This window comes from Crinia signifera, chromosome 4, assembly GCF_055691185.1.
Source record: "Crinia signifera chromosome 4, ASM5569118v1, whole genome shotgun sequence".
NCBI classification, from domain to species: domain Eukaryota; kingdom Metazoa; phylum Chordata; class Amphibia; order Anura; family Myobatrachidae; genus Crinia; species Crinia signifera.
Genome location: NC_139220.1, coordinates 293448997 through 293471161, shown reverse-complemented (window position 1 = coordinate 293471161; position 22165 = coordinate 293448997). Strand labels below are relative to the sequence as shown.

The following is a 22165-nucleotide window of genomic DNA, read 5'->3' as shown; positions in this document are numbered from 1 at the left end:
TTAAGCAGATTCTTTGAATGCCCTTGCACAATTTGTCTTTAATGCTTTTTGTGAAGCTATCTTTACATGCTTTGATTTATTTGTCTCTGAAACATTCTTTTGAAAGAATTCAAATTTGACATCGATTCCTGAATTCTGGAAATTAAAATCTTGAGGCTTAGCAAGTTCATCACACACTGAAAAGATGTTTTTGCAGTAATAAGAAAATTGTCTTGCAATGTTAACAGGAAACTAGCCCTGGAGCAAGTGCATAGGTAACTCTTTCAAATTCATTCTGTACAGTATATACTAAAAAGAACTCTAAAATCCAAAACTAGATTCAAAAACAGATAGGACACTAAACTTACCGTATGTCACCTGGGCCAGTGGCGCAACGGATAACGTGTATGACTACGGATCAGAAGATTGTAGGTTCGATTCCTACCTGGCTCGTCTTCGTTGCCGTGATCGTATAGTGGTTAGTACTCTGCGTTGTGGCCGCAGCAACCCCGGTTCGAATCCGGGACACGGCATTTAGTGTTTTTTTTCTTGCTCATTAGTCGCTTTCTTACTTAAAGGTTTGGACAATTGTAGAAATTAAGCAGATTCTTTGAATGCCCTTGCACAATTTGTCTTTAATGCTTTTTGTGAAGCTATCTTTACATGCTTTGATTTATTTGTCTCTGAAACATTCTTTTGAAAGAATTCAAATTTGACATCGATTCCTGAATTCTGGAAATTAAAATCTTGAGGCTTAGCAAGTTCATCACACACTGAAAAGATGTTTTTGCAGTAATAAGAAAATTGTCTTGCAATGTTAACAGGAAACTAGCCCTGGAGCAAGTGCATAGGTAACTCTTTCAAATTCATTCTGTACAGTATATACTAAAAAGAACTCTAAAATCCAAAACTAGATTCAAAAACAGATAGGACACTAAACTTACCGTATGTCACCTGGGCCAGTGGCGCAACGGATAACGCGTCTGACTACGGATCAGAAGATTGTAGGTTCGATTCCTACCTGGCTCGTCTTCGTTGCCGTGATCGTATAGTGGTTAGTACTCTGCGTTGTGGCCGCAGCAACCCCGGGTCACGGCATTTAGTGTTTTTTTTCTTGCTCATAAGTCGCTTTCTTACTTAAAGGTTTGGACAATTGTAGAAATTAAGCAGATTCTTTGAATGCCCTTGCACAATTTGTCTTTAATGCTTTTTGTGAAGCTATCTTTACATGCTTTGATTTATTTGATCGTATAGTGGTTAGTACTCTGCGTTGTGGCCGCAGCAACCCCGGTTCGAATCCGGGTCATGGCATTTAGTGTTTTTTTTCCTGCTGAAAGGTCGCTTCCTTACTTCAAGGTTTGGACAATTTTAGAAATTAAGCAGATTCTTTGAATGCACTTGCACAATTTGTCTTTAATGCTTTTTGTGAAGCTATCTTTACATGCTTTGATTTATTTGTCTGTGAAACATTCTTTTGAAAGAATTCAAATTTGACATCAATTACTGAATTCTGGAAATTAAAATCTTGAGGCTTTGTCTTAGCAAGTTCATCACACACTGAAAAGATGTTTTTGCAGTAATAAGAAAATTATCTTGCAATGTTAACAGGAAACTAGCCCTGGAGCAAGTGCATAGGTAACTCTTTCAAATTCATTCTGTACAGTATATACTTAAAAGAACTCTAAAATCCAAAACTAGGTTCAAAAACAGATAGGACACTAAACTTAGCGTATGTCACCTGGGCCAGTGGCGCAACGGATAACGCGTCTGACTACGGATCAGAAGATTGTAGGTTCGATTCCTACCTGGCTCGTCTTCGTTGCCGTGATCGTATAGTGGTTAGTACTCTGCGTTGTGGCCGCAGCAACCCCGGTTCGAATCCGGGTCACGGCATTTAGTGTTTTTTTTCTTGCTCATAAGTCGCTTTCTTACTTAAAGGTTTGGACAATTGTAGAAATTAAGCAGATTCTTTGAATAACCTTGCACAATTTGTTTTTAATGCTTTTTGTGAAGCTATCTTTACATGCTTTGATTTATTTGTCTGTGAAACATTCTTTTGAAAGAATTCAAATTTGACATCTATTCCTGAATTCTGGAAATTAAAATCTTGAGGCTTTTTCTTAGCAAGTTCATCACACACTGAAAAGATGTTTTTGCAGTAATAAGAAAATTGTCTTGCAATGTTAACAGGAAACTAGCCCTGGAGCAAGTGCATAGGTAACTCTTTCAAATTCATTCTGTACAGTATATACTTAAAAGAACTCTAAAATCCAAAACTAGGTTCAAAAACAGATAGGACACTAAACTTAGCATATGTCACCTGGGCCAGTGGCGCAACGGATAACGCGTCTGACTACGGTTCAGAAGATTGTAGGTTCGATTCCTACCTGGCTCGTCTTCATTGCCGTGATCGTATAGTGGTTAGTACTCTGCGTTGTGGCCGCAGCAACCCCGGTTCGAATCCGGGTCACGGCATTTAGTGTTTTTTTTCTTGCTCATAAGTCGCTTTCTTACTTAAAGGTTTGGACAATTGTAGAAATTAAGCAGATTCTTTGAATGCCCTTGCACAATTTGTCTTTAATGCTTTTTGTGAAGCTATCTTTACATGCTTTGATTTATTTGTCTCTGAAACATTCTTTTGAAAGAATTCAAATTTGACATCGATTCCTGAATTCTGGAAATTAAAATCTTGAGGCTTAGCAAGTTCATCACACACTGAAAAGATGTTTTTGCAGTAATAAGAAAATTGTCTTGCAATGTTAACAGGAAACTAGCCCTGGAGCAAGTGCATAGGTAACTCTTTCAAATTCATTCTGTACAGTATATACTAAAAAGAACTCTAAAATCCAAAACTAGATTCAAAAACAGATAGGACACTAAACTTACCGTATGTCACCTGGGCCAGTGGCGCAACGGATAACGCGTCTGACTACGGATCAGAAGATTGTAGGTTCGATTCCTACCTGGCTCGTCTTCGTTGCCGTGATCGTATAGTGGTTAGTACTCTGCGTTGTGGCCGCAGCAACCACGGTTCGAATCCGGGTCACGGCATTTAGTGTTTTTTTTCTTGCTCATAAGTCGCTTTCTTACTTAAAGGTTTGGACAATTGTAGAAATTAAGCAGATTCTTTGAATAACCTTGCACAATTTGTTTTTAATGCTTTTTGTGAAGCTATCTTTACATGCTTTGATTTATTTGTCTGTGAAACATTCTTTTGAAAGAATTCAAATTTGACATCTATTCCTGAATTCTGGAAATTAAAATCTTGAGGCTTTTTCTTAGCAAGTTCATCACACACTGAAAAGATGTTTTTGCAGTAATAAGAAAATTGTCTTGCAATGTTAACAGGAAACTAGCCCTGGAGCAAGTGCATAGGTAACTCTTTCAAATTCATTCTGTACAGTATATACTAAAAAGAACTCTAAAATCCAAAACTAGATTCAAAAACAGATAGGACACTAAACTTACCGTATGTCACCTGGGCCAGTGGCGCAACGGATAACGCGTCTGACTACGGATCAGAAGATTGTAGGTTCGATTCCTACCTGGCTCGTCTTCGTTGCCGTGATCGTATAGTGGTTAGTACTCTGCGTTGTGGCCGCAGCAACCCCGGTTCGAATCCGGGTCACGGCATTTAGTGTTTTTTTTCTTGCTCATAAGTCGCTTTCTTACTTAAAGGTTTGGACAATTGTAGAAATTAAGCAGATTCTTTGAATGCCCTTGCACAATTTGTCTTTAATGCTTTTTGTGAAGCTATCTTTACATGCTTTGATTTATTTGATCGTATAGTGGTTAGTACTCTGCGTTGTGGCCGCAGCAACCCCGGTTCGAATCCGGGTCATGGCATTTAGTGTTTTTTTTCCTGCTGAAAGGTCGCTTCCTTACTTCAAGGTTTGGACAATTTTAGAAATTAAGCAGATTCTTTGAATGCACTTGCACAATTTGTCTTTAATGCTTTTTGTGAAGCTATCTTTACATGCTTTGATTTATTTGTCTGTGAAACATTCTTTTGAAAGAATTCAAATTTGACATCAATTACTGAATTCTGGAAATTAAAATCTTGAGGCTTTGTCTTAGCAAGTTCATCACACACTGAAAAGATGTTTTTGCAGTAATAAGAAAATTATCTTGCAATGTTAACAGGAAACTAGCCCTGGAGCAAGTGCATAGGTAACTCTTTCAAATTCATTCTGTACAGTATATACTTAAAAGAACTCTAAAATCCAAAACTAGGTTCAAAAACAGATAGGACACTAAACTTAGCGTATGTCACCTGGGCCAGTGGCGCAACGGATAACGCGTCTGACTACGGATCAGAAGATTGTAGGTTCGATTCCTACCTGGCTCGTCTCCGTTGCCGTGATCGTATAGTGGTTAGTACTCTGCGTTGTGGCCGCAGCAACCCCGGTTCGAATCCGGGTCACGGCATTTAGTGTTTTTTTTCTTGCTCATAAGTCGCTTTCTTACTTAAAGGTTTGGACAATTGTAGAAATTAAGCAGATTCTTTGAATAACCTTGCACAATTTGTTTTTAATGCTTTTTGTGAAGCTATCTTTACATGCTTTGATTTATTTGTCTGTGAAACATTCTTTTGAAAGAATTCAAATTTGACATCGATTCCTGAATTCTGGAAATTAAAATCTTGAGGCTTTGTCTTAGCAAGTTCATCACACACTGAAAAGATGTTTTTGCAGTAATAAGAAAATTGTCTTGCAATGTTAACAGGAAACTAGCCCTGGAGCAAGTGCATAGGTAACTCTTTCAAATTCATTCTGTACAGTATATACTAAAAAGAACTCTAAAATCCAAAACTAGATTCAAAAACAGATAGGACACTAAACTTACCGTATGTCACCTGGGCCAGTGGCGCAACGGATAACGCGTCTGACTACGGATCAGAAGATTGTAGGTTCGATTCCTACCTGGCTCGTCTTCATTGCCGTGATCGTGTAGTGGTTAGTACTCTGCGTTGTGGCCGCAGCAACCCCGGTTCGAATCCGGGTCACGGCATTTAGTGTTTTTTTTCTTGCTCATAAGTCGCTTTCTTACTTAAAGGTTTGGACAATTGTAGAAATTAAGCAGATTCTTTGAATGCCCTTGCACAATTTGTCTTTAATGCTTTTTGTGTAGCTATCTTTACATGCTTTGATTTATTTGTCTCTGAAACATTCTTTTGAAAGAATTCAAATTTGACATCGATTCCTGAATTCTGAAAATTAAAATCTTGAGGCTTAGCAAGTTCATCACACACTGAAAAGATGTTTTTGCAGTAATAAGAAAATTGTCTTGCAATGTTAACAGGAAACTAGCCCTGGAGCAAGTGCATAGGTAACTCTTTCAAATTCATTCTGTACAGTATATACTAAAAAGAACTCTAAAATCCAAAACTAGATTCAAAAACAGATAGGACACTAAACTTACCGTATGTCACCTGGGCCAGTGGCGCAACGGATAACGCGTCTGACTACGGATCAGAAGATTGTAGGTTCGAATCCTACCTGGCTCGTCTTCGTTGCCGTGATCGTATAGTGGTTAGTACTCTGCGTTGTGGCCGCAGCAACCCCGGTTCGAATCCGGGTCACGGCATTTAGTGTTTTTTTTCTTGCTCATAAGTCGCTTTCTTACTTAAAGGTTTGGACAATTGTAGAAATTAAGCAGATTCTTTGAATGCCCTTGCACAATTTGTCTTTAATGCTTTTTGTGTAGCTATCTTTACATGCTTTGATTTATTTGTCTCTGAAACATTCTTTTGAAAGAATTCAAATTTGACATCGATTCCTGAATTCTGAAAATTAAAATCTTGAGGCTTAGCAAGTTCATCACACACTGAAAAGATGTTTTTGCAGTAATAAGAAAATTGTCTTGCAATGTTAACAGGAAACTAGCCCTGGAGCAAGTGCATAGGTAACTCTTTCAAATTCATTCTGTACAGTATATACTAAAAAGAACTCTAAAATCCAAAACTAGATTCAAAAACAGATAGGATACTAAACTTACCGTATGTCACCTGGGCCAGTGGCGCAACGGATAACGCGTCTGACTACGGATCAGAAGATTGTAGGTTCGATTCCTACCTGGCTCGTCTTCGTTGCCGTGATCGTATAGTGGTTAGTACTCTGCGTTGTGGCCGCAGCAACCCCGGTTCGAATCCGGGTCACGGCATTTAGTGTTTTTTTTCTTGCTCATAAGTCGCTTTCTTACTTAAAGGTTTGGACAATTGTAGAAATTAAGCAGATTCTTTGAATGCCCTTGCACAATTTGTCTTTAATGCTTTTTGTGAAGCTATCTTTACATGCTTTGATTTATTTGTCTCTGAAACATTCTTTTGAAAGAATTCAAATTTGACATCGATTCCTGAATTCTGGAAATTAAAATCTTGAGGCTTAGCAAGTTCATCACACACTGAAAAGATGTTTTTGCAGTAATAAGAAAATTGTCTTGCAATGTTAACAGGAAACTAGCCCTGGAGCAAGTGCATAGGTAACTCTTTCAAATTCATTCTGTACAGTATATACTAAAAAGAACTCTAAAATCCAAAACTAGATTCAAAAACAGATAGGACACTAAACTTAGCATATGTCACCTGGGCCAGTGGCGCAACGGATATCGCGTCTGGCTACGGATCAGAAGATTGTAGGTTCGATTCCTACCTGGCTCGTCTTCGTTGCCGTGATCGTATAGTGGTTAGTACTCTGCGTTGTGGCCGCAGCAACCCCGGTTCGAATCCGGGTCACGGCATTTAGTGTTGTTTTTCTTGCTCATAAGTCGCTTTCTTACTTAAAGGTTTGGACAATTGTAGAAATTAAGCAGATTCTTTGAATGCCCTTGCACAATTTGTCTTTAATGCTTTTTGTGAAGCTATCTTTACATGCTTTGATTTATTTGATCGTATAGTGGTTAGTACTCTGCGTTGTGGCCGCAGCAACCCCGGTTCGAATCCGGGTCACGGCATTTAGTGTTTTTTTTCCTGCTGAAAGGTCGCTTCCTTACTTCAAGGTTTGGACAATTTTAGAAATTAAGCAGATTCTTTGAATGCACTTGCACAATTTGTCTTTAATGCTTTTTGTGAAGCTATCTTTACATGCTTTGATTTATTTGTCTGTGAAACATTCTTTTGAAAGAATTCAAATTTGACATCAATTACTGAATTCTGGAAATTAAAATCTTGAGGCTTTGTCTTAGCAAGTTCATCACACACTGAAAAGATGTTTTTGCAGTAATAAGAAAATTGTCTTGCAATGTTAACAGGAAACTAGCCCTGGAGCAAGTGCATAGGTAACTCTTTCAAATTCATTCTGTACAGTATATACTTAAAAGAACTCTAAAATCCAAAACTAGGTTCAAAAACAGATAGGACACTAAACTTAGCATATGTCACCTGGGCCAGTGGCGCAACGGATATCGCGTCTGGCTACGGATCAGAAGATTGTAGGTTCGATTCCTACCTGGCTCGTCTTCGTTGCCGTGATCGTATAGTGGTTAGTACTCTGCGTTGTGGCCGCAGCAACCCCGGTTCGAATCCGGGTCACGGCATTTAGTGTTGTTTTTCTTGCTCATAAGTCGCTTTCTTACTTAAAGGTTTGGACAATTGTAGAAATTAAGCAGATTCTTTGAATGCCCTTGCACAATTTGTCTTTAATGCTTTTTGTGAAGCTATCTTTACATGCTTTGATTTATTTGATCGTATAGTGGTTAGTACTCTGCGTTGTGGCCGCAGCAACCCCGGTTCGAATCCGGGTCACGGCATTTAGTGTTTTTTTTCCTGCTGAAAGGTCGCTTCCTTACTTCAAGGTTTGGACAATTTTAGAAATTAAGCAGATTCTTTGAATGCACTTGCACAATTTGTCTTTAATGCTTTTTGTGAAGCTATCTTTACATGCTTTGATTTATTTGTCTGTGAAACATTCTTTTGAAAGAATTCAAATTTGACATCAATTACTGAATTCTGGAAATTAAAATCTTGAGGCTTTGTCTTAGCAAGTTCATCACACACTGAAAAGATGTTTTTGCAGTAATAAGAAAATTGTCTTGCAATGTTAACAGGAAACTAGCCCTGGAGCAAGTGCATAGGTAACTCTTTCAAATTCATTCTGTACAGTATATACTTAAAAGAACTCTAAAATCCAAAACTAGGTTCAAAAACAGATAGGACACTAAACTTAGCATATGTCACCTGGGCCAGTGGCGCAACGGATAACGCGTCTGACTACGGATCAGAAGATTGTAGGTTCGATTCCTACCTGGCTCGTCTTCGTTGCCGTGATCGTATAGTGGTTAGTACTCTGCGTTGTGGCCGCAGCAACCTCGGTTCGAATCCGGGTCACGGCATTTAGTGTTTTTTTTCTTGCTCATAAGTCGCTTTCTTACTTAAAGGTTTGGACAATTGTAGAAATTAAGCAGATTCTTTGAATGCCCTTGCACAATTTGTCTTTAATGCTTTTTGTGAAGCTATCTTTACATGCTTTGATTTATTTGTCTCTGAAACATTCTTTTGAAAGAATTCAAATTTGACATCGATTCCTGAATTCTGGAAATTAAAATCTTGAGGCTTAGCAAGTTCATCACACACTGAAAAGATGTTTTTGCAGTAATAAGAAAATTGTCTTGCAATGTTAACAGGAAACTAGCCCTGGAGCAAGTGCATAGGTAACTCTTTCAAATTCATTCTGTACAGTATATACTAAAAAGAACTCTAAAATCCAAAACTAGATTCAAAAACAGATAGGACACTAAACTTACCGTATGTCACCTGGGCCAGTGGCGCAACGGATAACGCGTCTGACTACGGATCAGAAGATTGTAGGTTCGATTCCTACCTGGCTCTTCTTTGTTGCCGTTAGTACTCTGCGTTGTGGCCGCAGCAACCCCGGTTCGAATCCGGGTCACGGCATTTAGTGTTTTTTTTCTTGCTCATAAGTCGCTTTCTTACTTAAAGGTTTGGACAATTGTAGAAATTAAGCAGATTCTTTGAATGCCCTTGCACAATTTGTCTTTAATGCTTTTTGTGTAGCTATCTTTACATGCTTTGATTTATTTGTCTCTGAAACATTCTTTTGAAAGAATTCAAATTTGACATCGATTCCTGGTACTTGTGAGTTATCCGGACGCCCGATTTCAAAATCGGGTCGGATCGGGCACATCGCATCGCATCGCATGCGACCATCGGATGCGATGCGATGCGATGCGATGCGATGACCCGATTTTTCCATAGGAATCAATGTTAAAATGGACTGAGTCCATTTTAACATGGAATTCAATGGGAAAAAGGGGTCCTTTTCATACCCCTACTATCCAAGTGGGCATGGAGTAGGATATAAACCTGTGGCGAGCGTAGCGAGCCACCGAGCCCGAAGCGTGGCGAGCGTAGCGAGCCCCGCGAGGGGACACGGAATACTGTCCCCTCGCGGGGCTCGCTTCGCTCGCCACGCTTCGGGCTCGGTGGCTCGCTACGCTCGCCACAGGTTTATATCCAACTCCATGCCCACTTGGATAGTAGGGGTATGAAAAGGACCCCTTTTTCCATAGGAATCATTTTAACATTGATTCCTATGGAAAAATCGGGTCATCGCATCCGATGGTCGCATGCGATGCGATGCGATGCGATATCGCATCGCATCGCATCTGATTGTATGCCTTAACTTAAGGCATACAATCAAAAAATCGGGCGTCCAGATAACTCACAAGTACCCGATTCCTGAATTCTGGAAATTAAAATCTTGAGGAAATTAAAATCTTGAGGTTCGATTCCTACCTGGCTCTTCTTTGTTGCCGTTAGTACTCTGCGTTGTGGCCGCAGCAACCCCGGTTCGAATCCGGGTCACGGCATTTAGTGCTTTTTTTCTTGCTCATAAGTCGCTTTCTTACTTAAAGGTTTGGACAATTGTAGAAATTAAGCAGATTCTTTGAATGCCCTTGCACAATTTGTCTTTAATGCTTTTTGTGTAGCTATCTTTACATGCTTTGATTTATTTGTCTCTGAAACATTCTTTTGAAAGAATTCAAATTTGACATCGATTCCTGAATTCTGGAAATTAAAATCTTGAGGCTTAGCAAGTTCATCACACACTGAAAAGATGTTTTTGCAGTAATAAGAAAATTGTCTTGCAATGTTAACAGGAAACTAGCCCTGGAGCAAGTGCATAGGTAACTCTTTCAAATTCATTCTGTACAGTATATACTAAAAAGAACTCTAAAATCCAAAACTAGATTCAAAAACAGATAGGACACTAAACTTATCGTATGTCACCTGGGCCAGTGGCGCAACGGATAACGCGTCTGACTACGGATCAGAAGATTGTAGGTTCGATTCCCAACTGGCTCGTCTTCGTTGCCGTGATCGTATAGTGGTTAGTACTCTGCGTTGTGGCCGCAGCAACCCCGGTTCGAATCCGGGTCACGGCATTTAGTGTTTTTTTTCTTGCTCATAAGTCGCTTTCTTACTTAAAGGTTTGGACAATTGTAGAAATTAAGCAGATTCTTTGAATGCCCTTGCACAATTTGTCTTTAATGCTTTTTGTGAAGCTATCTTTACATGCTTTGATTTATTTGTCTCTGAAACATTCTTTTGAAAGAATTCAAATTTGACATCGATTCCTGAATTCTGGAAATTAAAATCTTGAGGCTTAGCAAGTTCATTACACACTGAAAAGATGTTTTTGCAGTAATAAGAAAATTGTCTTGCAATGTTAACAGGAAACTAGCCCTGGAGCAAGTGCATAGGTAACTCTTTCAAATTCATTCTGTACAGTATATACTAAAAAGAACTCTAAAATCCAAAACTAGATTCAAAAACAGATAGGACACTAAACTTACTGTATGTCACCTGGGCCAGTGGCGCAACGGATAACGCGTCTGACTACGGATCAGAAGATTGTAGGTTCGATTCCTACCTGGCTCGTCTTCGTTGCCGTGATCGTATAGTGGTTAGTACTCTGCGTTGTGGCCGCAGCAACCCCGGTTCGAATCCGGGTCATGGCATTTAGTGTTTTTTTTCTTGCTCATAAGTCGCTTTCTTACTTAAAGGTTTGGACAATTGTAGAAATTAAGCAGATTCTTTGAATGCCCTTGCACAATTTGTCTTTAATGCTTTTTGTGAAGCTATCTTTACATGCTTTGATTTATTTGATCGTATAGTGGTTAGTACTCTGCGTTGTGGCCGCAGCAACCCCGGTTCGAATCCGGGTCACGGCATTTAGTGTTTTTTTTCCTGCTGAAAGGTCGCTTCCTTACTTCAAGGTTTGGACAATTTTAGAAATTAAGCAGATTCTTTGAATGCACTTGCACAATTTGTCTTTAATGCTTTTTGTGAAGCTATCTTTACATGCTTTGATTTATTTGTCTGTGAAACATTCTTTTGAAAGAATTCAAATTTGACATCGATTCCTGAATTCTGGAAATTAAAATCTTGAGGCTTAGCAAGTTCATCACACACTGAAAAGATGTTTTTGCAGTAATAAGAAAATTGTCTTGCAATGTTAACAGGAAACTAGCCCTGGAGCAAGTGCATAGGTAACTCTTTCAAATTCATTCTGTACAGTATATACTTAAAAGAACTCTAAAATCCAAAACTAGGTTCAAAAACAGATAGGACACTAAACTTAGCGTATGTCACCTGGGCCAGTGGCGCAACGGATAACGCGTCTGACTACGGATCAGAAGATTGTAGGTTCGATTCCTACCTGGCTCGTCTTCGTTGCAGTGATCGTATAGTGGTTAGTACTCTGCGTTGTGGCCGCAGCAACCTCGGTTCGAATCCGGGTCACGGCATTTAGTGTTTTTTTTCTTGCTCATAAGTCGCTTTCTTACTTAAAGGTTTGGACAATTGTAGAAATTAAGCAGATTCTTTGAATGCCCTTGCACAATTTGTCTTTAATGCTTTTTGTGAAGCTATCTTTACATGCTTTGATTTATTTGTCTGTGAAACATTCTTTTGAAAGAATTCAAATTTGACATCGATTCCTGAATTCTGGAAATTAAAATCTTGAGGCTTAGCAAGTTCATCACACACTGAAAAGATGTTTTTGCAGTAATAAGAAAATTGTCTTGCAATGTTAACAGGAAACTAGCCCTGGAGCAAGTGCATAGGTAACTCTTTCAAATTCATTCTGTACAGTATATACTAAAAAGAACTCTAAAATCCAAAACTAGATTCAAAAACAGATAGGACACTAAACTTACCGTATGTCACCTGGGCCAGTGGCGCAACGGATAACGCGTCTGACTACGGATCAGAAGATTGTAGGTTCGATTCCTACCTGGCTCGTCTTCGTTGCCGTGATCGTATAGTGGTTAGTACTCTGCGTTGTGGCCGCAGCAACCCCGGTTCGAATCCGGGTCACGGCATTTAGTGTTTTTTTTCTTGCTCATAAGTCGCTTTCTTACTTAAATATGACAGACCCATAGAATCCCCACACAGTTCATACTCCCACCAACGTAGAGACGAGGGAGCTAGACCCAAAGATAAACATAACTGGTCCAGGGGGCAGAACAACTCACCCCAACGGGATTTTCAAGAGGAACGCCCCAGACCCAACCATTGGGAAACACATTACCCCCCCCAATATCAAGGGACCCCAAAAAGACCAAGGGCAAAAAGCCAAGAGGTACCAGAGGAGGGGTACAATCACAAAAAAAACAACAAAAGAACCTAATTAGTTCCAATAATACCCCGGACTCTCATAAAAATGTATTTAATATTTCATCCAAAGATCTAAGTAAAGATGAATTATCACTATTAGCGAAAGGTTTAAAATATGTTCCTTGCAATGATCCGAATATCTTCGAATTATATGTGGAACTAAATAGGTATATCCGCACTCTTTGTCGCAAAAGGTACTTTGCAAATAAAAACTCAGCCCAAGATTTAGATAACAGCATGCCCATTGTCCTTGATGCCTCAGATGATCCAGCATTAATAACCTTACAGGAACTTCTCTCTGAAAATAATCCAGATATTGACAAATCACCCACTATTAAAGTTTATGATATGTCATCCAAAACCTTTAAAAGAAAGTCAGAATTCTTTCCCATTTCTGCGAAAAGTGCCAATATAGAGACGTTTTATAAGGTCACACTTTCAGACTTTAAGGATTTGTGCAAACAAAACTCAAGCAAAAACTCTTATAATTCTAATCTATCCCGTGCCGAAAAAAGAGCATTAAAAACCCTTACTTCAGACACCTCCATAATTATAAAAGAGGCAGACAAAGGGGGGGGTCTGGTAGTCCAAGATAAGAGAGACTATCTTAAGGAGGCCTACAATCAACTAAATGATATTTCATTTTACAAAATTTTGAAAATAGATCCCACATCACTATTCCTAACGGAATACAAACAACTTCTAGATGAGGCATGTACAAATGACATTATCTCCAATGAAACCTGGCAATTTCTGTATAATCCCCATCCCATCACACCCACTTACTATCACCTTCCCAAAATTCACAAGTCACTAACCACACCCCCGGGTCGTCCTATTATTTCCGGTATAGGCTCCCTCACTTCTAACTTATCACATTATGTGGATTTTTATTTACAACCTCTTGTTCCCATGCTCAGGTCACACCTGAAGGATACAACACACTTCCTTCAGAGAATCCAAAACATCTTGTGGAAAGACTCATATGCTTTTATGACCCTTGATGTAAAATCTCTCTATACCAACATACCCCATGAACTTGGTATTAAACACCTTACCAATAAACTAAGGAGAGATAGTGACCTGACTTGGGACCAACAATCGTTTATTATCTCTTCTATTTTATTTATTTTGACTCACAATTATTTTTTGTTCTCCAACACACATTATCTCCAGGTGATGGGCACGGCCATGGGGACCAGATTTGCGCCAAGTTATGCCAACCTATACATGGGCGAGTTCGAGGACACCCATGTGTGGGGCGGCGACTTTGGCGCGAATCTGGTCTTCTATGGCCGTTATATTGATGATCTATTTATAATTTGGGATGGTGATTTAAGTTCAGCACATCACTTTGTCACATCACTTAATGAGAATTCGTTTAATCTTTCTTTCACTTCCAATTTTAATACCTCACATATTGATTTTCTGGATATTTCCCTGAAAATTGTAGATTCACTGATCACCACTGCCAATTTTACTAAATCAGTAGATACTCACTCATACCTTCATTTTAATAGTTCTCACCACAAATCGTGGAAAGTAAACATACCGAAAGGTCAGTTGATGCGCATACGCCGCAACTGTTCCTCAATAGAAACTTTCAACATACAAGCCTCAGAAATCCTTAATGCCTTCAGACAGAGAGGATATCCAGACCCCCTCCTACAAGATGCCCTTAAAACAGTACAACAAATGGATAGAGAGGCCCTTCTAACAAATACCTCTAAAAAATGCTCTAAGAAAGATCATGAAATGGCCTTCATTTGTAAATATAATAAGTCACATTTCCAAATTAAACAGATAATTAATAAAAATTATAGTATTCTTAAACACGATAGAATTCTGAGAGAAATCCTTCCAGACAAACCTTCTATTATATATTTATTTATTTATTTATTTGCAGTTTCTTATATAGCGCAGCAGATTCCGTTGCGCTTTACAATAGTAAACAGTGATAAAACAAACTGGGTAACAACAGACAGACATGGAGGTAGGAGGGCCCTGCTGCAAGCTTACAATCTATAGGGATATAGGAGGGAAACACAAGGACAGGCACCAGTAATAGCATAGCAGTCCCAACAAGTTACAAGTCCAGAAGGGAAGCTATATAATACATAAGTGCCTCAGAGGGTTATGCGTGTAGAACTTAAATATGATAGGCTTGCCTGAAGAGGTGAGTTTTCAGGGAACGCTTGAAAGTTTGGAGGCTAGCGGAGAGTCTAATTGTGCATGGAAGGGCATTCCATAGGATGGGAGCAGCCCGATGAAAGTCCTGTAATAGTGAATGGGAGCTAGTGATCCGCTCAGATGAGAGACGCAAATCTTGTGCAGAGCGGAGTGGTCGAGATGGGAGATATTGTGTGATAAGTGCAGAGATATATGCTGGTGCAGTATGGTTAATAGCTTTATATGCAAGTAGAAGTGTTTTATATTGAATACGGTAATATACAGGCAACCAATGGAGGGACTGGCAGAGCGGATCAGCAGACGATGAGCGTCTTGCAAGGAAGATCAGCCTAGCAGCAGCATTTAAAATGGATTGCAGTGGTGAGAGTCTGTTCTTGGGAAGTCCAGTTAGGAGACTATTGCAATAATCAATGCGGGATATAATGAGTGCATGGATAAGAGATTTAGTAGTGTCTTGTGTGAGATACGGTCGTATTTTGGATATGTTTTTTAGATGCATGTAACATGATTTGGAGACAGATTGAATGTGGGGAACAAAGGACAGGTCAGAGTCGAGGGTGACCCCTAAGCAACGAGCTTGTTGGGTAGGGTAGATTGTCGAGTTGTCAACAGTGATGGAGATATCAGGATGGTAACTGTTCTTAGTTGGCGGGAATATAAGTAATTCAGTTTTGGAAATATTGAGTTTGAGTTGGCGAGAAGACATCCAAAGTGAGATGGCAGAGAGACATTCAGAGACTCGGCCCAAAACCACTGGTGACAACTCTGGGGTTGATAGATAGATTTGAGTATCATCCGCATATAAGTGATACTGAAATCCGAAGGAGCTGATTAGTTTGCCAAGCGAGGAGGTATAGATTGAGAAAAGCAGAGGACCTAAGACTGAGCCTTGCGGAACTCCGACTGACAGAGGTAGTGAAGAGGAAGTAGAGTCAGAGAAGCGAACAGTGAAAGAGCGATCAGATAGGTAAGATGTGAACCAGGAAAGGGCTGTATCATTAAGACCTAGGGAGTGTAGTGTTTGTAAAAGGAGAGTGTGATCCACAGTGTCAAACGCAGCAGAAAGATCTAGAAGAATAAGCAGTGAGTAATGGCCTTTAGACTTAGCTGTTACCAGATCATTAACCACTTTAGTCAGTGCTGTCTCAGTGGAGTGTTGAGAGCGAAAGCCTGACTGAAGCGGGTCTAATAGGGTGTTGGAGTTTAGAAAGTTTGTTAGGCGAGAGTAGACAAGTCTCTCAAGTAGCTTGGAGAGGCATGGGAGCTGAGAGATAGGACGATAGTTAGAGAGAGAGTTAGGGTCAGAATTGTGTTTTTTCAGAATGGGAGTAATCAGTGCATGTTTGAGCAGAGACGGAAAAGTACCAGTAGCAAGAGAGAGATTGCAGATTTTAGTTAAGGTTGGAATAAGCACAGGAGATAGATTTTTAATGACTTGTGCAGGTATAGGATCAAGAGGAGAGGTAGTAGAGTAGGAGGATAAGAAGAGTGCGGATACTTCCTTTTCATTTGTGGGCTCAAACGAAGAGAAAGTGCCAGAGGGTTCAGGTGTGGCAGAAAGAGGGTTAGAGATTGTGGAGCATACCATTTCATCTCGGATGTTATCAATCTTGTCCTTAAAGTAGGAGGCAAGTTCTTGTGCACTGATGGTAGCCGGTGGGGGAGGAGGGGGAGGGTACAGAAGAGACTTAAATGTGTTAAAAAGTCGCCTAGGGTTGGTGGCATGAGAAGAGATGAGAGATTGGTAGTATGTTTGTTTGGCCGTGTCCAAAGCATTGCAGTAGGAGTGGTAGCTAGTCTTATATGTGAGGAAATCAGTAATATTACGAGATTTACGCCATTGGCGTTCAACTTTACGTGACTGATTTCGTAGTTGTCTTGTTGTGTTGGAGTGCCACGGTTGGCATCTAAGCCTACGTGGGGTATAATGGGTAGCTGGAGCCACTTCATCAAGGGCTGTTTCAAGAGTCTCGTAGAGGTGGGAAACAGCAGAGTCAGGAGAGGTAAATGTAGAAATTAGTGAGAGCTGTTGTTGCAGGGAGGTGGAAAGTTGTGGAAAATTAATAGCATTAGTATTTCTGCGGGTTAGAGTAGGCTTGCATGATTTCTGTGTCAGTGAGCTTGAGGTAATGGAGGAGAGTGAGAGAGTAATGAGATTGTGATCAGAGAGAGGGAAGGGAGTGTTAGTAAAATCAGAGACTGAGCACAGCCTGGTGAAAACGAGGTCAAGGCAGTGGCCTTCCTCATGAGTAGCGGCGTCGGACCACTGGGAGAGGCCAAGAGAGGAGGTTAGAGAGAGGAGTTTGGAGGCATGCAGAGATGGTGGACTGTCAATAGCAATGTTGAAGTCACCCAGGATGATAGTGGAGATGTCAGAGGATAAGAAATGGGGGAGCCAGGCAGAGAATTCTTCCAGAAATTTAGATTTGGGAAGCCCAGGTGGACGATAGATAGCAGCAACACGCAGAGAGAAAGGGGAAAAAACCCTAATGGAGTGTACTTCAAATGATGTAAATGTGAGTGAAGGAACTGGTGGGAGAACTGAGTATGTGAAGTCTTGTGACAGTAATATACCAACTCCACCTCCTTTACAGTTACCAGGCCTAGAGGTGTGAGTGAAGTGGAAACCACCATGTGACAGTGCTGCAGGCGAGACCGTGTCTGATTGTGTGAGCCAGGTTTCTGTAATTGCCATCAGATTGAAGTTGTGGGAGATGAAGAGGTCATGGATGGATGTTAATTTATTGCAAACAGAGCGTGCATTCAATAGGGCACATGTAAGTTGTTTGGTGTGTGGTGGGAGGCATGTGATATTTATGAGGTTAGCTGAATTTCTAGGCTTAGAAGCCATTAAATCTGGGTGGGTCAGGTGGTTGGGGCCTGGATTAGGTGATATGTCCCCAGCTAATAAGATTAGAAAGGAGAGATAGAGATAGGTGGATGTTTATTATATACAAAAAGAATAGATCCCTGAAAACGATTCTAGCCCCTAGCCACTTGAGGCCCACCAAAGAGCAAGAAGGAGATACTCCAGATTCCTGGTTGGTCTCTAGACCAGCAGGTTTCTACAAGTGTGGTAAAAACAGATGCACAATGTGCAACCACACTCCAAGAAGAACTACTCAAATTACACATGAGAATGAAACATTCTCCATTAGAAATTTCATTAATTGCGATAGCAACTATGTAATCTATCTTCTTTCCTGCACTTGTGGCCTAAAATACGTAGGCCGGACCACCCGCCCTTTGAAGATAAGGTTTATGGAACATCGCCGTAACATCATGAAAGGCCTAACGAGTCATAGTGTCCCTAAACATTTTTTACTAACACATAACAAAAATCCCAAAGATTTACAAATAATTGGACTTGAACACATTCCCGTTTCCTCAAGAGGTGGGGACAGATATAACACCCTATGTCGCCAGGAGGTATACTGGACCTTTAAATTAAATTGTTTATTTCCGGATGGATTAAACGAGGCACTCGAACTCAATAGTGTATTATAAATATACATCCATATGCTGATTATTTGATTACATCTACAAATATACCCATATCCTTAGAGGTAATCTATGACCCCAAACGTTATATTACCATATTGTGACTACATATAGAGTAATCCCTAATAATAAGTCCTTATACTGTCCATAATATATAATGTCTTAGATTGAACTAATTTCTATGTAATTGTATAATTTAAGTAGACCATACTCATTATTGTTTTACTACCTCATTCGAATAATACTTATTACCAATCCAGATATTCATCATGCTTTCTGTGTCTGTCTTCTGTTCATACCATCATAATTTTTTCATTATTTTATTCATATATTTTTATATATATTTGTATTTTTATATATTTTCATTTATGTATTTATTTATTTACTGGTCTCTTCATAGATATCTATTCAATGAGAAATTATTACTCTATATCTGCTCAGCAGATATAGACCTCTATTAATAATACTAATCTGACCAACTATCTCTGGTGTCCATCTCCTATCATAATAACAATAATAATAATGAAAGAACAGTGCACGAATAGCAGGTCAAACAAATTACTCAACTGTGTATTTGTTTGTTTATGTCCTCTTAGAATACACTCAGACTTGTTTTGAGCGTATCAAAATGTATATATATCAATGTCTATTATATGTCAAAACACACATATCTCTGACAATCATGCTGCACGATTCAGCTATCTATAAGATGCCATCCACACGCTGAACTGTGCAGACTTCCGCCAACCATAACGGGGAAGTCCTTTGGCGATGCACTTCCGCCTTGTTATATATGAGTTCCGCTAACCAACAGCGGGGAATAACTTCAATGGCGCACCTCAGCCCTGACCCACGTCACTTCCGCTAATCAACAGCGGGGAAGAACTTCAGCGGCGCACCTCAGCCCTGACCCACGTCATTTCCGCTGGTCATAACATCCAAAAACAACGGCCGTATCAACGACACATAGATTCAGCGTTTTGAGACTCCCTGCCCTCCGTGCACTGTCCCACAATACTTAGAAGGTAACTAACCTATCTCTAAAAGCTGTAGATTACTACTTATAAAAACTTCTTCTTTACTGTGTATATCACGTGACCTGCTCCGGTCACGTGACTTGAAACTTTATTGAGTTTTTTGCAATACAAAAACGTACAATACTGCTGTTGAGGTTGTTATTTAATGAATTATTATTAGATACCTATACTCCTGTGCATACTAGTTTTTTTACTAATTTTACTTATATTGAATCAATTGTTTTTATATGTATTTACTGTGTTCAAATAACTGGGAATAAAATCACCACCCACTCTATCCGGGCAACACCCCCCTAATTAACTCAGGGTATATATAGAGCTTCCCCTGACATACTAGTCATCATTGCTCCTGAAGAAGACGTGCCAACACGTCGAAACGCGTTGAGCTGACATCAGCATCACCTGCATCTGCACTTTACTTATCCAAGTCTGCATCTGCACTTTATTCATCTACCCGGACCAGCTAAATGATTCAAGGTATCCACAGTCTCAGCTACTTCTTCAATACAAAGACACACCTGGGTTATCCCAAAAACCCGAAAATAACTCTTTGTGGTCTTTCTGAGTGAATCTGGATCCGCTACTCGCTGGATATTCTGCCGGGACTGTTTCCTTCCTCCTCCCCAGTATATAGGAGAGAGACTGCAGAACACAATTTGGTAACTATCCGCCACTACAGGTGCATCTGTGCTGATTAAATTTTTCACCCTCTGGAGCATTATCCCTCCAATTGCCCATACCCAATTCCCATTGGTGATTCAGAGAATTCTCTTAAAAATGTTCATTTTTTAATGTTTTAATTGATGTCGAATAAATGTTTATACATGACTAATATGTGTTAGAACCTTTTTTCAGTATTAACCCAGCGCTGTATAACCTTCTATCCATTTTTATATCCAATACAGGGAGCTTTACACACTCCCATATACAGCTGCTTTAACTACACTTGAGGTCCTCATCTCTTTGTTTTATATCGCTTTCTTACTTAAAGGTTTGGACAATTGTAGAAATTAAGCAGATTCTTTGAATGCCCTTGCACAATTTGTCTTTAATGCTTTTTGTGAAGCTATCTTTACATGCTTTGATTTATTTGATCGTATAGTGGTTAGTACTCTGCGTTGTGGCCGCAGCAACCCCGGTTCGAATCCGGGTCACGGCATTTAGTGTTTTTTTTCCTGCTGAAAGGTCGCTTCCTTACTTCAAGGTTTGGACAATTTTAGAAATTAAGCAGATTCTTTGAATGCACTTGCACAATTTGTCTTTAATGCTTTTTGTGAAGCTATCTTTACATGCTTTGATTTATTTGTCTCTGAAACATTCTTTTGAAAGAATTCAAATTTGACATCGATTCCTGAATTCTGGAAATTAAAATCTTGAGGCTTAGCAAGTTCATCACACACTGAAAAGATGTTTTTGCAGTAATAAGAAAATGTTCTTGCAATGTTAACAGGAAACTAGCCCTGGAGCAAGTGCATAGGTAACTCTTTCAAATTCATTCTGTACAGTATATACTAAAAAGAACTCTAAAATCCAAAACTAGATTCAAAAACAGATAGGACACTAAACTTACCGTATGTCACCTGGGCCAGTGGCGCAACGGGTAACGCGTCTGACTACGGATCAGCAGATTGTAGGTTCGATTCCTACCTGGCTCGTCTTCGTTGCCATGATCGTATAGTGGTTAGTACTCTGCGTTGTGGCCGCAGCAAACCCGGCTCGAATCCGGGTCACGGCATTTAGTGTGTTTTTTCTTGCTCATAAGTCGCTTTCTTACTTAAAGGTTTGGACAATTTTAGAAATTAAGCAGATTCTTTGAATGCACTTGCACAATTTGTCTTTAATGCTTTTTGTGAAGCTATCTTTACATGCTTTGATTTATTTGTCTGTGAAACATTCTTTTGAAAGAATTCAAATTTGACATCAATTACTGAATTCTGGAAATTAAAATCTTGAGGCTTTGTCTTAGCAAGTTCATCACACACTGAAAAGATGTTTTTGCAGTAATAAGAAAATTGTCTTGCAATGTTAACAGGAAACTAGCCCTGGAGCAAGTGCATAGGTAACTCTTTCAAATTCATTCTGTACAGTATATACTTAAAAGAACTCTAAAATCCAAAACTAGGTTCAAAAACAGATAGGACACTAAATTTACCGTATGTCACCTGGGCCAGTGGCGCAACAGATAACGCGTCTGACTACGGATCAGAAGATTGTAGGTTTGATTCCTACCTGGCTCGTCTTCGTTGCCGTGATCGTATAGTGGTTAGTACTCTGCGTTGTGGCCGCAGCAACCCCGGTTCAAATCCGGGTCACAGCATTAAGTGTTTTTTTTCCTGCTGAAAGGTCGCTTTCTTACTTCAAGGTTTGGACAATTTTAGAAATTAAGCAGATTCTTTGAATGCACTTGCACAATTTGTCTTTAATGCTTTTTGTGAAGCTATCTTTACATGCTTTGATTTATTTGTCTGTGAAACATTCTTTTGAAAGAATTCAAATTTGACATCAATTACTGAATTCTGGAAATTTAAATCTTGAGGCTTTGTCTAAGCAAGTTCATCACACACTGAAAAGATGTTTTTGCAGTAATAAGAAAATTGTCTTGCAATGTTAACAGGAAACTAGCCCTGGAGCAAGTGCATAGGTAACTCTTTCAAATTCATTCTGAACAGTATATACTTAAAAGAACTCTAAAATACAAAACTAGGTTCAAAAACAGATAGGACACTAAACTGTCCGTATGTCACCTGGGCCAGTGGCGCAACGGATAACGCGTCTGACTATGGATCAGAAGATTGTAGGTTCGATTCCTACCTGGCTTGTC

The 22165-nt window shown here is 39.6% G+C and overlaps 32 non-coding genes across 32 annotated transcripts; all 32 read left to right on the top strand.

Annotated features, from left to right (window-relative positions):
- The first annotated feature begins 935 nt into the window (after positions 1–935).
- On the top strand, positions 936–1008 carry TRNAR-ACG (transfer RNA arginine (anticodon ACG)). Its single transcript has one exon. It is a non-coding gene; the product is annotated as a tRNA-Arg (tRNA).
- Positions 1009–1719: 711 nt separating this feature from the next.
- TRNAR-ACG (transfer RNA arginine (anticodon ACG)) lies at positions 1720–1792 on the top strand. The gene has a single exon. It is a non-coding gene; the product is annotated as a tRNA-Arg (tRNA).
- Positions 1793–1800: 8 nt separating this feature from the next.
- Positions 1801–1872, top strand: TRNAH-GUG (transfer RNA histidin (anticodon GUG)). Its single transcript has one exon. It is a non-coding gene; the product is annotated as a tRNA-His (tRNA).
- Positions 1873–2301: 429 nt separating this feature from the next.
- On the top strand, positions 2302–2374 carry TRNAR-ACG (transfer RNA arginine (anticodon ACG)). The gene has a single exon. It is a non-coding gene; the product is annotated as a tRNA-Arg (tRNA).
- Positions 2375–2382: 8 nt separating this feature from the next.
- Positions 2383–2454, top strand: TRNAH-GUG (transfer RNA histidin (anticodon GUG)). The gene has a single exon. It is a non-coding gene; the product is annotated as a tRNA-His (tRNA).
- A 423-nt stretch (positions 2455–2877) lies between these two features.
- Positions 2878–2950, top strand: TRNAR-ACG (transfer RNA arginine (anticodon ACG)). Its single transcript has one exon. It is a non-coding gene; the product is annotated as a tRNA-Arg (tRNA).
- Positions 2951–3459: 509 nt separating this feature from the next.
- TRNAR-ACG (transfer RNA arginine (anticodon ACG)) lies at positions 3460–3532 on the top strand. The gene has a single exon. It is a non-coding gene; the product is annotated as a tRNA-Arg (tRNA).
- Positions 3533–3540: 8 nt separating this feature from the next.
- TRNAH-GUG (transfer RNA histidin (anticodon GUG)) lies at positions 3541–3612 on the top strand. Its single transcript has one exon. It is a non-coding gene; the product is annotated as a tRNA-His (tRNA).
- Positions 3613–4254: 642 nt separating this feature from the next.
- TRNAR-ACG (transfer RNA arginine (anticodon ACG)) lies at positions 4255–4327 on the top strand. Its single transcript has one exon. It is a non-coding gene; the product is annotated as a tRNA-Arg (tRNA).
- Positions 4328–4335: 8 nt separating this feature from the next.
- Positions 4336–4407, top strand: TRNAH-GUG (transfer RNA histidin (anticodon GUG)). The gene has a single exon. It is a non-coding gene; the product is annotated as a tRNA-His (tRNA).
- Positions 4408–4836: 429 nt separating this feature from the next.
- TRNAR-ACG (transfer RNA arginine (anticodon ACG)) lies at positions 4837–4909 on the top strand. Its single transcript has one exon. It is a non-coding gene; the product is annotated as a tRNA-Arg (tRNA).
- Positions 4910–4917: 8 nt separating this feature from the next.
- On the top strand, positions 4918–4989 carry TRNAH-GUG (transfer RNA histidin (anticodon GUG)). Its single transcript has one exon. It is a non-coding gene; the product is annotated as a tRNA-His (tRNA).
- A 423-nt stretch (positions 4990–5412) lies between these two features.
- TRNAR-ACG (transfer RNA arginine (anticodon ACG)) lies at positions 5413–5485 on the top strand. Its single transcript has one exon. It is a non-coding gene; the product is annotated as a tRNA-Arg (tRNA).
- An 8-nt stretch (positions 5486–5493) lies between these two features.
- On the top strand, positions 5494–5565 carry TRNAH-GUG (transfer RNA histidin (anticodon GUG)). The gene has a single exon. It is a non-coding gene; the product is annotated as a tRNA-His (tRNA).
- Positions 5566–5988: 423 nt separating this feature from the next.
- On the top strand, positions 5989–6061 carry TRNAR-ACG (transfer RNA arginine (anticodon ACG)). Its single transcript has one exon. It is a non-coding gene; the product is annotated as a tRNA-Arg (tRNA).
- Positions 6062–6069: 8 nt separating this feature from the next.
- On the top strand, positions 6070–6141 carry TRNAH-GUG (transfer RNA histidin (anticodon GUG)). Its single transcript has one exon. It is a non-coding gene; the product is annotated as a tRNA-His (tRNA).
- Positions 6142–6564: 423 nt separating this feature from the next.
- TRNAR-ACG (transfer RNA arginine (anticodon ACG)) lies at positions 6565–6637 on the top strand. Its single transcript has one exon. It is a non-coding gene; the product is annotated as a tRNA-Arg (tRNA).
- Positions 6638–6645: 8 nt separating this feature from the next.
- TRNAH-GUG (transfer RNA histidin (anticodon GUG)) lies at positions 6646–6717 on the top strand. The gene has a single exon. It is a non-coding gene; the product is annotated as a tRNA-His (tRNA).
- A 642-nt stretch (positions 6718–7359) lies between these two features.
- TRNAR-ACG (transfer RNA arginine (anticodon ACG)) lies at positions 7360–7432 on the top strand. The gene has a single exon. It is a non-coding gene; the product is annotated as a tRNA-Arg (tRNA).
- Positions 7433–7440: 8 nt separating this feature from the next.
- On the top strand, positions 7441–7512 carry TRNAH-GUG (transfer RNA histidin (anticodon GUG)). The gene has a single exon. It is a non-coding gene; the product is annotated as a tRNA-His (tRNA).
- Positions 7513–8154: 642 nt separating this feature from the next.
- Positions 8155–8227, top strand: TRNAR-ACG (transfer RNA arginine (anticodon ACG)). The gene has a single exon. It is a non-coding gene; the product is annotated as a tRNA-Arg (tRNA).
- Positions 8228–8235: 8 nt separating this feature from the next.
- On the top strand, positions 8236–8307 carry TRNAH-GUG (transfer RNA histidin (anticodon GUG)). Its single transcript has one exon. It is a non-coding gene; the product is annotated as a tRNA-His (tRNA).
- Positions 8308–8730: 423 nt separating this feature from the next.
- On the top strand, positions 8731–8803 carry TRNAR-ACG (transfer RNA arginine (anticodon ACG)). The gene has a single exon. It is a non-coding gene; the product is annotated as a tRNA-Arg (tRNA).
- Positions 8804–10308: 1505 nt separating this feature from the next.
- On the top strand, positions 10309–10380 carry TRNAH-GUG (transfer RNA histidin (anticodon GUG)). The gene has a single exon. It is a non-coding gene; the product is annotated as a tRNA-His (tRNA).
- A 423-nt stretch (positions 10381–10803) lies between these two features.
- Positions 10804–10876, top strand: TRNAR-ACG (transfer RNA arginine (anticodon ACG)). Its single transcript has one exon. It is a non-coding gene; the product is annotated as a tRNA-Arg (tRNA).
- Positions 10877–10884: 8 nt separating this feature from the next.
- TRNAH-GUG (transfer RNA histidin (anticodon GUG)) lies at positions 10885–10956 on the top strand. The gene has a single exon. It is a non-coding gene; the product is annotated as a tRNA-His (tRNA).
- A 636-nt stretch (positions 10957–11592) lies between these two features.
- Positions 11593–11665, top strand: TRNAR-ACG (transfer RNA arginine (anticodon ACG)). The gene has a single exon. It is a non-coding gene; the product is annotated as a tRNA-Arg (tRNA).
- Positions 11666–12168: 503 nt separating this feature from the next.
- Positions 12169–12241, top strand: TRNAR-ACG (transfer RNA arginine (anticodon ACG)). Its single transcript has one exon. It is a non-coding gene; the product is annotated as a tRNA-Arg (tRNA).
- Positions 12242–12249: 8 nt separating this feature from the next.
- TRNAH-GUG (transfer RNA histidin (anticodon GUG)) lies at positions 12250–12321 on the top strand. The gene has a single exon. It is a non-coding gene; the product is annotated as a tRNA-His (tRNA).
- An 8605-nt stretch (positions 12322–20926) lies between these two features.
- TRNAR-ACG (transfer RNA arginine (anticodon ACG)) lies at positions 20927–20999 on the top strand. The gene has a single exon. It is a non-coding gene; the product is annotated as a tRNA-Arg (tRNA).
- A 509-nt stretch (positions 21000–21508) lies between these two features.
- On the top strand, positions 21509–21581 carry TRNAR-ACG (transfer RNA arginine (anticodon ACG)). The gene has a single exon. It is a non-coding gene; the product is annotated as a tRNA-Arg (tRNA).
- Positions 21582–22090: 509 nt separating this feature from the next.
- TRNAH-AUG (transfer RNA histidin (anticodon AUG)) lies at positions 22091–22163 on the top strand. Its single transcript has one exon. It is a non-coding gene; the product is annotated as a tRNA-His (tRNA).
- Positions 22164–22165: the final 2 nt, after the last annotated feature.